This window comes from Pongo pygmaeus, chromosome 14 (genome assembly GCF_028885625.2).
Source record: "Pongo pygmaeus isolate AG05252 chromosome 14, NHGRI_mPonPyg2-v2.0_pri, whole genome shotgun sequence".
In the NCBI taxonomy this organism is placed as follows: domain Eukaryota; kingdom Metazoa; phylum Chordata; class Mammalia; order Primates; family Hominidae; genus Pongo; species Pongo pygmaeus.
The window spans coordinates 57,927,140-57,940,777 of record NC_072387.2 but is presented as its reverse complement, the minus strand read 5'-3'; the positions used below and the strand labels follow the sequence as shown (position 1 = coordinate 57,940,777).

At 34.2% G+C, this 13,638-nt stretch overlaps 1 protein-coding gene across 11 annotated transcripts in view; it reads left to right on the top strand.

Moving 5' to 3' along the window:
• CAB39L (calcium binding protein 39 like) overlaps positions 1–13,638 on the top strand; it is a 141,747-nt gene that overhangs the window by 50,824 nt on the left and 77,285 nt on the right. The gene's annotated exons all lie outside the window — the stretch shown is intronic.

The following is a 13,638-nucleotide window of genomic DNA, read 5'->3' as shown; positions in this document are numbered from 1 at the left end:
GGTTATCTATACTGGTTTATAGAAATGGAAGGAATATGGTAAACTTTAGTTTTAATTGAGGTTCTGCAGTTATTACTTATGTATGCATTATAAACCATGCTGTTACCTTGTTTCTTTGTGCATAATGAATTACTGTTACTAGGAGAGGTTTAAAAAAACTGCAAAACAATACTTCTCTGTTGCCTAAGGCACTTGAACCATTATCAACTATTCTGTGTTCATGGAATATCTTATTTTTGGAAATGGGTTTTTATTTACAAAGAGTTTCCAAAAATAAAATAGTGGCAGTACAGTATACCTTTTTTCATGTTTCTCTTTCAACTGCATGAAAATTAGAAAGTTACCTCTTTCTATTGTTAGTAAATTTTAAATTATCACTGTGTTTTGTATATAAATTACAGCATTCTCTCATAATTTAAATAAAAATGTTGATACTATTACTTCAAAGGATATATAATTTAAATGTTGACTGCTTCTGTTAGACCCAATGAGTGACACCTGATTTTTCCTACTTTATGTAAAATGAATGAATGCATTTGGGTTTCTAAGTAAGGAATAAAGCAGTTATTTTGTTCTTACAGTTTATACCAAGCTTTCCTCTCATATAATCTTATTCTGTTGAAGAGCTAATATAACCTGGTGTGTGTGTGTGTTTGTGTTTGTATAAGCAATAGAGCAAAGAAAAATAAACTCTTAAAAATATCTATTCACATTCCAATAAAACTTTCTTTGTATAATCTTAAAATAGGAGAGTGTATGCTAATTATATATATCTTTTTAAAGGCATGGATGGAGGCATGTAATCATTCTTCTGTAGGAGGAAGAAAGTGTATGTTGTTAACTGTGAAACTGAGTCACTGCATGAAGATGCACCGCTCTAAGCAGAGTTTCTAATATACCCTCTGCTAACCTCAAAAAATATATATGTCTTTAGTTATTGATTCAAGTGAATCCTTTAAGGCAAAACAACTGAAATGAAAACTTCTGCAGAGTATTAGTAAACACATTAGAAGGGCTTGTACCCTAGATAGACCATAAAATGGCTGTACTTTCTCTAACATTTCCTCTACGTGTACAGAAGCCTGTAAAACAGGTTTTGTTTTGTGGGATTTTGCAGGTTTTTATTTTTTTTTTAGACTGTTGACCTATGTATAAGAAGCAGCTCAGCTGGTCTGTGGGAACCTTTTCTGGGCTAGTTAGTATCTTGCACTTAAAAGTAAATATCATAGAGATAATATCACAAACTTAATTTTACTTCTTTATAGATTTTCCAATGCTCAGTCCTTCTTAAACTGGCGGAAAATTATTTGCATACAGCTTCATGCTCTTCAGAATAATTTTTTATTTTAAACTAATCATTCATTGTGTTACCTTAGTGATGGTACCATTTCCCAGGCCCATAGGAATGTAAATATAGAAATAAAGAATAATGCATTCCCAATACACAAATGCTTTGTATTTCAGAAGTTTACTTGTGAATGGATTGTTGGAAATGTAGAACCCATTTTCCCTGGGAAACAGTTTATCAAGTGACTGTTGGGCGTTTATTATAGTCTAAGAATGTATTTTACCCATGCTGTAGAAAAACCATTGCTACCTTGAAAAATATAAGAAAGTCAATTCCGATGATGAAACTAAATATAAAATAATTATGTTGGATAAGATATTATTTTTATTCTAAATATGAATGCTTAAAGAAAAGCAAGTTTAATAGGTGGATAGGTATTTGGAAGGATGCTTATGAGTTTTCTGGGTGCTTTCATGAGCTTTCAAGGTTGATTGCACTGTTTTTGAGATCTAATCTGACATTGAAATCAGTGATTTCTCTTTTTCTTGCTACAAGAATATTTCTGGCCATTGAGTTCGTACTTAGCCATTCCTAAGGGTCTAGCCCAGTGTGTGGCACATAGTAGGTACCTGATAGTAGTTATTGCATAAGGACTAAACTGTTTCTTTGGGTCACAAAAATTGAAATGAGTTACTTTCCAAGATATCCAATAAAGGAAAGAGGCTTAGGGGCACACATTTTTCCTTATGAGAAAGAGATGGCCTGAAAAGAATTGATTGAATTGTGAGGTGTGAACAAAGCAAAAGTAAGATAGAATAGGTCTAACTCTGAAGAGAACAAGAAAAGACCATGGTATAACTTGGTTGCTGCCTTGAATGAGTAGGAATGATGACGAGGGGAGGCAATTTACAAGGTAGGTATCTTGAGTACATGGGACATTCTAAAGTCAGGTGTCAACTTTAACTCAGAAGGATTATGTCTTTGCAGATGTTTGCTAGGACCTACATGAAGAAATGTGACTAATTTGGAAAACTTGTCTTGGGTCTATCCAAATTAACTTTACTGGTCCTGAAAGTCTCTCTGAATTGCCAGTATATGAAATTTAAAAGTCAGTAATGCAATATGCATATGTAATGAAATAATAATGAAGTAAACAATACAGTAGATGCAGGTTTTGGTTATCTTGGATGATTTGTAATGGCATAAAAACTCTTCCATTTGATCAAGAAATACTTTCTTTAGTCTATTGTAAATCTTATGTAAAAAGTAATGATTTTGAGTAGTCCTAAATGGTATATAATAGGTTCTTAACAAGTATTTACTGAATGGATGAAGGCAGATTTGGACAATTTTCCATTTCTGGGATATATATATGACTGTGTTTACATGCACATATATATTCATAATGTGGCTTAAAGATTATATTTAGCTGATAGTCACATAACAAAAATCTATTAAAACTATATTAGCATGTCTATTAATTATAGTCAAAGTTGGTATTTCACTAATTAGTTTAAACAGAGATCTTTACTGCTTATAAGTGAGATAATATACTTTCCAGTTTTGTGACTTAAATGTCTCAAATTTCTAGCAGAAACTCATGTAGTCCCTTCCAACTTTGGAAGGATGAAAGATTATATCAAATTACTCACACAGAAAAACCGAATCAACTTTGGACAGCTTGGGGATAACAGATAACTTTAGCAAAATAACTTTAATCTCTACTCTGTCATGTTAATGTTTTTATAGATTGACAGGTCATAGGCACAGGGCTTACTGAAGCTATGAAATAGTTGTATTTCACACTATTTGTATAAACCATGTCTTAATATCAATAACAGTAACTAACCAAAATTTGTTATGTGTAATATGTATGTGCTTACAAGAAAGAATGAAAACTGAATTATGAGCCTCCCTTGGTAATTCTATTTTTTAAAGAGTAACCATTTGTTAATTTCAGTAAGATCTAATGCTTTAATGGTAGTTACCAGTTTTTGAGAATACTGACTTTGGTTCAGATCTCTGCTATAAATTGAGATTGTAAAATTCTAATATAAAATTTTCAATCATTGACAATTATTAGTAGCTAATAAAGGTAGAAAATTTTAGCTCTGACAAATGACTGGAGCTGTCAACAGAAACATCAGTGTGAACCTAATGAATAAAGTTACTAGTTTTTTTTTTCTGGAACTACAATAGCCTAGTAGGATCCTTAGATAATAAATGTAGTAGTAGTTGTATATATTCCTAACTTTATATGTTAATTATTTTTAAAAATGTATTTCAGTGTTACTGTACATTAGAAATAAAGAGTAATTAACAAGGGACATCAGTTTCTCTTATAAAAGAGTTTTTCTTCTGATGTAAGTCTGACTGAGGCTTCCAGATGAATGGGACTCATAAAAAGCTCCTCACAACTTTTCCATTTCTGTGTAAATTGCCCATTTTTAGAAAGTGCCTCTCCCTCAAATTTGGTTAATAAAACTTATAAAAACAAGTTATTCTTAGTCTTTTTGAACTGAAAAAAAGGATTATCAGTGAAAGTTGTTATTTATACTTTATTGTTTCACTCATATCTATAGGTTTACAAGTACAAAATTCAGTTGTGGTGCTTTGTAATTACATTTAGGATGCATATCTTAAAATGGAAAAATTGAGGCATAGAAGATACTGATTGGAAGATTCTTTGACATATATAATATGGTTCATAATGATATGGTATTATTACATATATAATGATATGCTTTGTAACTTAACCATCTCTGTGAAGGCAATTCTAAATTATGTTTTTTGGGGGAAAGTCTTCTTGGATACAGTAGCAAATACAGTAGAACTTTAAGGTGCACGTTTTTGTTTTAAGATTTTCATATAATCAAATGCACCCATTTTAGGAGAATGGTTCAATTAGTATTGACATATGTATGTACTCATGTAACCTCCATCCCATTTAATTTTAAAAAATGAATCTTAAGGCACAATTATTTGCCATGTACGTTTGATTTCATTTCTTTCTATCTGTGAATCCTATTTGGAATACAGATAAAAGAATAGCATCCCTGAACTTTTCTGAATTTTTTTTTTTTTTTTTTTTTGAGATGGAATCTTGCTATGTCATGCAGGCTGGAGTGCAGTGGTACGATCTTGGCTCACTGCAACCTCCGCCTTCTGGGTTCAAGTGATTCTCCTGCCTCACCCTCCTGAGTAGCTGGGATTACAGGCGCCTGCCACCACACCCAGCTAATTTTTGTATTTTAGTAGAGATGAGGTTTCACCATGTTGGCTAGGCTGGTCTCAATCTCCTGACCTCATGTGATCCACCCACCTCAGCCTCCCAAAGTGCTGGGATTCCAGGTGTGAGCCACCACGCCTGGCCCTGAAATTTTTTTTTATGTGGTAGTAGGTTTATTTTAATTTTTTTAGTGTAACAGAAGGTGCCTGTGCCTTAAGTTAAATTAACAAGCTCTTAAGAAATCATTTTGGAAATGTTCCTGTCTAACTCATTGTTGATTGTAAAATAAACTTATGTGAGGAAAAAGAAGGTTCATTTTTTAGTTGTCTTTCTTAAAATGAGTTAGCAGTTTGGTTATACCTCTGGAAATGTTGAGACATCTCTTTTGGCTTCAGATATAAATTTCCCACTCCCTTCAGTTTTCCTGGGAAAACTTTGATGTTCAAAACGTTATTTTTTTAAGTTTTTTTTTTTTTTTTTTTTTTTTTTTGAGACAGAGTCTCACTGTGTTGCCCAGGCTGGAGTGCAGTGGTCCAAACATGACTCACTGCAGCCTTGACCTCCCAAAGTGTTAGGATTACAGGTGTGAGCTACCGCACCTGGCCTCAAATTATTATTGAATAGCATAGTTGGAGATTAGATATTAGACATTTTTCCCTTTGAAATATTTTAAGTGGGATAACAACAAGGGCATTTAATGCTCCAAGTGGCTATTCCCCTCTTCCCCTAGGTCCTTTCCTACCCCCCGCCCCCGCCACGTCTCCTTTCCATTTATGTCACTGAACATATTCAGATGACTCACTTGAGTGGTTGATTTTGGGCCATCTTCAATGGTGCTCACACACAAGTTAGGAATATGAAATATTTTACTGTGTATTAGGAAAGAGAATGCTGCCAAAATCTACTATAAAATCTACAGGGTGTGAGTTCCCTGGGAGCAGAGTTGGATGATCTTTTTTGGCTTTCTCTCCAGGATCTGAGCCAAATACTACTCTTTATGAAACTTTATAGCCAAAGAAATCATGTTTGAATAATGCTTTGAAAAGACATAACAGGTCAGGCATGGTGGCTCATGCCTGTAATCCCAGCACTTTGAGAGGCCGAGGCAGGTGGATCACGAGGTCAGGAGTTCGAGACCAGCCTGGCCAACACGGTAAAACCCTGTCTCTACTAAAATACAAAAATAGCCGAGCATGGTGGTGAGTGCCTGTAATCCCGGCTACTTGGGAGTCTGAGACAGGAGAATCGCTTGAACCCAGGGGGTGGAGGTTGCAGTGAGCCGAGAGCATGCCATTGCACTCCAGCCTGGGCAATAGAGTGAGACTCTGTCTCAGAAAAAAAAAAAGAAAAGAAAAGACATGACAATCAGATATTCCACAGTTTGAACTTAAAAAAAAAAAAAAAGGTTTTTTGTTTATTCATTCAAAATACCATTTAAGAGAGGCATTTCTACTATAAAAGCATTTGCATGATCTATTATACAAGCTTTGGAAAAAACAGAACATTTGAAAAAAGAAGGAAATTAAGCATCCACAAGCAAACTACACTACTCGGAGACAATCACTGTTAACATTTCAAAATTATTTTTTCTGTACATAGGTTTTGTGTGTTTGTGTTTTTGTTTGATTTACATAGTTGTAGTTATGCTCCGTAATTTGGGATGTTGTTTTTAACATTAACATTTCCATTCTATTTCACATTCTTTGGAAATATTTTCCTAGACATATTTCATCAAATTTAATAAGTCGCTGGTTGTAAGACATATGGTTACTTTATGTACAACCGAGAAAGAAAAGAACCTGCCTGTTAGTGTAAGGCACCAACAATTGTAAGACACACCTAAGCTTTGAAGATGTTAAAATGTAAAATAATTGTAAAAAGTTTAAAAGTTTAAAAAATCTGTGACATATGCTAATGTTCCATCAACTGGGTATATCACAATTTAATTATTTCCCTCTGTTAGATTAGATATTTCTCAGTTTTTTATGATAAAAAATTGCAGTAAACATTTTTGCATATAAAGATAATCCCTTATTTTAGTCTATATTCCTAGGACAGATTACCAGAAATGGAATTACTATAAAGCCAGAGGTTGTGATCATTTTAAGGTTCTAGATTCATATTTGCCAAATTATTGTCTAATTTATATCCGCACCAGTAGGAAATGAGAGCCTGTTGCACAATACCATCATTAGAACTGAGTTTGTCAAAACAACAAAAAACTTAGTAACGTAATGGACAAAATAGTCTTTCACTTTGAGTTTGCATTTTTTTATTTTAGAGAATGGTTAAACATTTACTAATATGTTCATTAACTATAATTCCTCATTTATGGTTTTCACTTATCTGTATGTTTCCTTAATGACTTTCTTGTCTTAAAGAGATCTTTTGTAATGATATTAGCCCTCCATCTTTCAGATTCATATCACAGAATTCTCTAGTTTGTTGTTTGCCTGTAATTTTTTTTCTTATTTATCTATAGAAATTCAAATTTTTATATTTGTGGCATATTTGTATTAACTTTGATTTGTTGGTCTTTTTCTTTGAAATTTATTTTATCACTATAAAATTACAGAAACTATTTCACATCCAGAAATTTGAAAGTCACTTATATTAACATCTATATCTGGGCTGTATTGTTCATTGATGTGTTTGTTTCTTGTGCTATTACTGTGTTACAGTACTTTATAACAACTTTTCATTTCATTTCCTCCTAAGTAATTTTCCTTTTTAAAATTTGTTATTCTTGCTTATTTAGTATTCTTGACTAAATTTAGATACAAAAAAAATTTTTTGGGACATTTGATTGGAACTGTATCAAACTGTGGACTTTAAGAATAACTGACATTTAAATAATATTTATTCTGTCTATTCAGGAACAAAATAGAGTGTGTTTTTTTTAACCTCAGGTCCTTCCTATCTTAGTTATGTAGGTTTTCTCCACAGTCTCTTTATTATTTCAGAAAAAAGAAATGTACTCATTATAAATAATGCAGAAAAATACCTACATGAAGAAAGTTAAACCATCACAAATCTCATAATTTAGATAATATCATTAAGATTAGCTAAGCCACATTCTAGAATCATTCTGTGACTATAACATTAAAAGGATGGCTAGCTGAAGGGATAAATAGATAAATAAGACACATACATCTATAAGTACATCTTCTATTTCTCTGTTTTATTTGTTAGTTTTCTATTTCAGGAAGAGTAATTATCCTATTTTCGAAATTAAGGTTTAGTAGTTTTTAAAAATACAGATCTGGTATAGATTTTGTACATATTTAGTTGGCAGTATGAACAAAATACGCTTTTCATTATGTTTTCTGGCTGGCAATTTCTTATATGTGAAAGCGCTATGTATATTTATCATGTATTTGACTACTTCACCTAACTTCTACTAATTTTGGTTGTTCATATTTTTATGTATATAATCATATTGTCTGTTAATTACAATTTTGTCACATCCTTCCCAAATTTTATAGCATTTATGTTTTATATTTTAATTCATTGACCACAACATATGGTAATGATAGCGTGATTGCGATGACCTTTGCTTTATACCTCCTTTTAGTACGTATGCCTCCATTACCATTATTTTGTAAATTGAGCTAAGATTTGTATCTCTCTTGGTTTTAATTTTATTAGATACCTTTTTCAGATGCCACTGAGATAATTTTTATTTGACTTATTGATATAATTTATTATATTCATCAATTTTCAATTATTAAAAACCTGATTTGATATTTCATCTTGTAAACACAGCCTTTTATTTTTATTGGCCAGAATTTTACTTAGGGTCTATATTGAACATATTTAAACTGAAAATAATTTAGATCACTTTCCCAGTAGCTCCTGTTCTCATTTCTGTCAGTAGCTGTCTTTTATCTCTTTCCCTACCAGATTTCTCTGTTTTTTGTTTTGTTTTGTTTTTGTTTTTTTTTGACACAGAGTCTCGCTTTGTTGCCCAGCCTGGAGTACAGTGGCGCAATCTCGGCTCACTGCAACCTCTGCCTCCCAGATTCCAGTGATTCTCCTGCCTCAGCCTCCCGAGTAGCTGGGATTACAGGCGCACACCACCATGCCCAGCTAATTTTTTTTTGTGTTTTTAGTAGAAATGGGGTTTCACCATATTGGCCAGGCTGGTCTCAAACTCCTGACCTTGTGATCTGCCCACCTCGGCCTCCCAGAGTGCTGGGATTACAGGCATGAGCCACCGCGCCTGGCCCAGACTCCTCTGTTTTCTATCTTTTAAGCAATGACTTCCTTGTTCTACCTAGAGAATATTAAGGTCACCAAATTAAAACTATTTAATATAGCCTTTATTGTACCTAATATACATATGAAATAGTATTAAATTTGTAAGGGTAATTGACTTTATGTGTATGATTATTTCTACTACATACACTGTATATGTAGTATAATAACCTCTATATATTCTGTTCGTGACAACTAAATACATACATTAAATGCTGTGTGTGTGTGTATAATTTGCCATGAACTCTGCATTTCTTATATTCATGTTGTAATATTGCTTGATATATATTTATGTATCCTTTTATTCTGAACATTTTTGTGTCATTTTGTTTCTATTATGTCTCTTGCAGAATTTAGAGCAGAAATGTGTGTGTGTGAGCCTAATTGGAGAGTTTTTGAGAGTCTTGGTTTTTTAGTAGTAGAATTTAACACATTTGTATGTATTGAAATTATTGGTTGCTCTTATTCCTTCTATATTGTTTTATATTCTCTGATTACTATTTGAATATACTTTCCTTTTCATTCCTGATTCTTGCTGATTTGGTCAAATTATTTTTGTTCCTCTTTTCCCCCTTCTGGTGGTTGCATCCTACTTCCATTATTCTAATATTCATCATTAAATGTTTAATAAACAATTCAAGAGACAGGTTTATCTTAATTTGTGTATAATGTGATTATAGAAAACCCAGAGACTTAGTTTGGCATGACTAACACATATAAATTTTATTATGATTTAATCATTATTTCTATCATTTTCCTTGAACAAAGTCTATAAAAGAATTTTAGTTGTGTTTTTCCAGGTGGTTGGATTTTTTAAAAAACATTTTGCCTCTATCAGAATACTTCAGGAATACATTTTTAGCAGTCATATTAAGCATCACAGACACATTATCAACCTTTACTTAGATTTAGCCATATATTTTATTGGTTTCTTTGCTCAACTGCTTACTTTTCAACTGTTTTCTCATTTTTCTGTTTCTCCTCCATCTTCCTTTCTCTTCCCCCTACTCCTTCACCATCTTCGTCCTTAGTTAATTTTTGTTTGCCCTCACATCTGCATAATTGGTAAAGTATAGAATTCTAGGTGAAAAATCTTTTTCACCTAGAAATTATGTAAATAGTGTTTCATTGCCTTCTGTCATTTGGTGTGAAGTTACTAATCCTGATTCCACTCTGACAGTCTGGTTCTTAGGTGCCACTCTAGATTTTTCCCCTTTATGGAAGTTTGTGGGATTTCTCTTTAGAGTTCAGAAATTTCACAGTGTATCTTGGAGTAGGCCTTTTTGCATTCCCTCTGTGTGATAATCATTAGTTTACATAAATCTGAAGACATGTTCAGCTCTAGGAATTTTGCTTCCTTTTTATTTGTTGATGTATTTGTTACTCTCTTGTCAGTTGTCTCTGTTTTTTTCTTTTCCTTTAAGAATTTATATTCAATCAATATTGGCTCTCCAGCTCTACCCTGTATATTTCCAACTTTTCTCTGAATTAGTTCTTTGCTTTTCTTTGTATTTTAGTCTTCATTCCAGATTTCCATGGCTTGGTCTTTAAATTGTGGATTTGTTTTTCAATTCTATACCCTTCTACCAATCAGCTATTCTATTGTATTGCATGTTCTTAGTTCCAAGAATGTTTTCTCATTCATTGTTTACTTCTTTTTCATAGCAGCCTGTTCTTATTTTATGGATGTGATAGCATAGCATATCTTTTGGGTATATAAATATAATTTTTACCTTCCCCCCAGGGTTTGCTCTATTTATTTTTATATTTCTCTTTTATGTTCTTGATTTTCATCAAGCACCTCATGATTCTTGCATGTGATTTATATTTATTAGTGAGGAACTGTACTAGTTGGTATTGGCAGCTGGTATGACTTTCTTCAGCCACCTTAAAGAACTGGGCAAAGTAGCTGGGCACAGTGGCTTACGCCTATTATCCCAGGACTTTGTAAGGCTGAGGTGGGAGGATCACTTAAGGTCAGGAGTTCAAGGCTGCAGTAAGCTGTGACTGTGCCACTGCACTCCAGCCTAGGTGACAGAGCAAGAACTTGTCTCTAAAGTTTTTTTTTTTTTTAATATGAAATGGGCAAAGTATAGAATTAGGAAATGTACAGAATAAGAAAGTTAAAAAGCTAGTATTGGTCAGGTGTGGTGGCTCACACCTGTAACCCCAACACTTTGGGAGGCCAAGGTGAAAGGATCATTTAAACTCAGGAGGTTGAGACCAGCATGGGCAACATACAGAGACCATGTCTCTACATAAAATTAAAATTAGCCAGGAGTTCGAGGCCAGCCTGGGTAACATGGCAAACCCCGTCTCTACTAAAAATACAAAAATTAACTGGACGTGATGGCACATGCCTGTGGTTCCAGCTACTCGGGAGGCTGAGGTGGGAAGATTGCCTGAACCCAACAGTTCAAGACTGCAGCAAGCGGTTATCACACAACTGCACTCCAACCATAATGGGACAACCATTTACAGCTGTCATACTGGCGAAATTTTTCAATTCTGACAGGTCCAAATGTTAGGAAGGATGGGCGATAACTGCAACTCACACTACACAGCTGTGAAAGTATAAACTGGAATAAAAACTTGAGAAAGCAATTTGGCTATATCGAATGAAGATGACCATACCTTTTGTCTCTGCTTTGAATCTATTTTAAAGCAGTGTTCTGTTTTTTGAGACAGAGTCTTGTTTTGTCCCCCAGGCTGGAGTGCAGTGGCACATCTTGGCTCACTGAAACCTCTGCCCCCTGGGTTCAAGCGATTCTCGTGCCTCAGCCTCTTGAGTAGCTGGGATTATAGGTGCCTGCCACCACACCCAGCTAATTTTTGTATTTTTTGTGGAGACGGGTTTGCCCCATGTTGGCCAGGCTGGTCTTGAACTCCTGGACTCAAGTGATCCACCCATCTTGGCCTCCCAAAGTGTTGGGATTACAGGCCTGAGCCACCGCACCCAGCCTGTACTACATTTTTTATCTATTAATCTTTTGATGGACACTTAGGTTGGTTCCATGTCTTGGCTATTGTAAATAAGGTTGCAATTAATACGGAAGTGCAGATATTTCCTTGACATACTGATTTCAGTTCCTTTGGATGTATACCCAGAAGTGGGATTACTGGATCATGTGGTAGTTCTATTTTTATTTTTTGCATGTCCTCCACACCGTTTCTTATAGTGGCTGTACTAATTCACCTTCCCACCAACAGTGTACAAGAGTTCCCTTTTCTCAGCATTCTCATCAACACTTTTCTTTCTTCTTTTTTATTTTGATTGACTGTGTCACAATCTATTTACCAGCCAATTTCTGCATCCAGGACAGGGAATACTCTGGCCAAACCTGGGTCATGTTCCCCTGCTTTTTGGTGGGGTGAGGTGATGTGGGAAGTAGGGCAGACACATCTATCACCAGAAGAAACCCGGACCAAATAGCTACCAGAGGTTTTCTTCCTTTTCTTTTACTTCTCTGATTGAATTATTTCTACTTCTATCATTATTTCCATCCATCTTTTCTTGGAGATTTTTGGGGCAGTTTCCTTTTTAACTTCTTTAGTTGAATCCTTATTTATTTTTATTCCTATATGAATGAGTTATAATTGTAGATTCTCACCCTCCCACATGTTCTGCCAACAATATACAGGCTCCTTTTCAAGAACTATTTCTGATTTTTTAGCATTAATTTTGTTGAGCTCTTTGTGGGCCTCATTCCATCTCATCTTTTTGTTCCATTTTTAGTAAATATACACTATCTGTTCACACATAAATGGTATATTGGCTAAGGATTTAATTATGGGGTTATAGACTTTCCTTATCAGAACTCTAGGTTTTCTCCATGGCCTTGGGGCATTTGGTTCATGGAAGTCCAAAACCAACCTGATTTTTATGCTTTCATTTGTTTGTTTTTTTAAGGTCATTTTGTTGGAATGTGATTTGAGAAGGAAATGTTTATTTTAAAAGCTGCAAGACACTGAATGTTGGGTCTTATCATGAATCTCAACTAGAAAAATCTTTCGAATTATCAAGTTTAGATTGTTTTTCTGTTTACACTGTTATATCTTTGATTCTGTTCCATTTTTAATTCCTTTGCTGTTTTTGGCTTCCTATCCTCCCCGTCCATTGTTGTAACACCTGTTTGTTAGGGGATAACACTCCATTTTCTTCATATTGCTATAAAATACCTATATAGATATAAAGATATGTATCCATACACACTCTATATCTTTTCTTCATCATTTTAGTTTTTTTGACCTTTTCTCGCCTTCTGGGAAAATTTTGCATGTGTCTGTGTCTCACACTACATCGTGAGCCCTTTGAGGCTTCTTTGTTTCGTATTTTCTTGTTCAGTGCCTAGTACATTATAAGTGCTCAGTAAATACTTTTTGAATGAATACATGCAGACTAACTAATTTTGTACCTTGAAGTTGCCCCAGATCCATTTTCTGTATTGTTATTCTGCTCTATGCAGTTTGGGATTCCCAGTCTGCATCTTGGGCACGTGTGTGTTTATGTGTGCATATATGTGTGTATTTTCAGTCTTTTACCTTGGCCAGCTTTTTTTTGTCTAAAAGAGCTTTTTGTCTCCTTTTCTTCTTTTCTTAAATTTATGTCTGTTTTAGCTTTATAGAGAATTAATTTCAGAAGCAACCTTTCTTACCCAAGTTTGCAGGGCATTTATTTCCTTTTCTTTTGTTCATTTAATAATAATAATAATAATAAACAACCTATTTGTTGTTTATTCTGCTTACTGACTCCTGGAAGAGGAAAAGTATAACAGGGCTGTTGTCAGTCCACTAACACTTCTGTGCTGCGTGGCCTGCTGTCAGCATTAATGCTGAGGGCAGGTTGATGTGCATGGTCTCAACA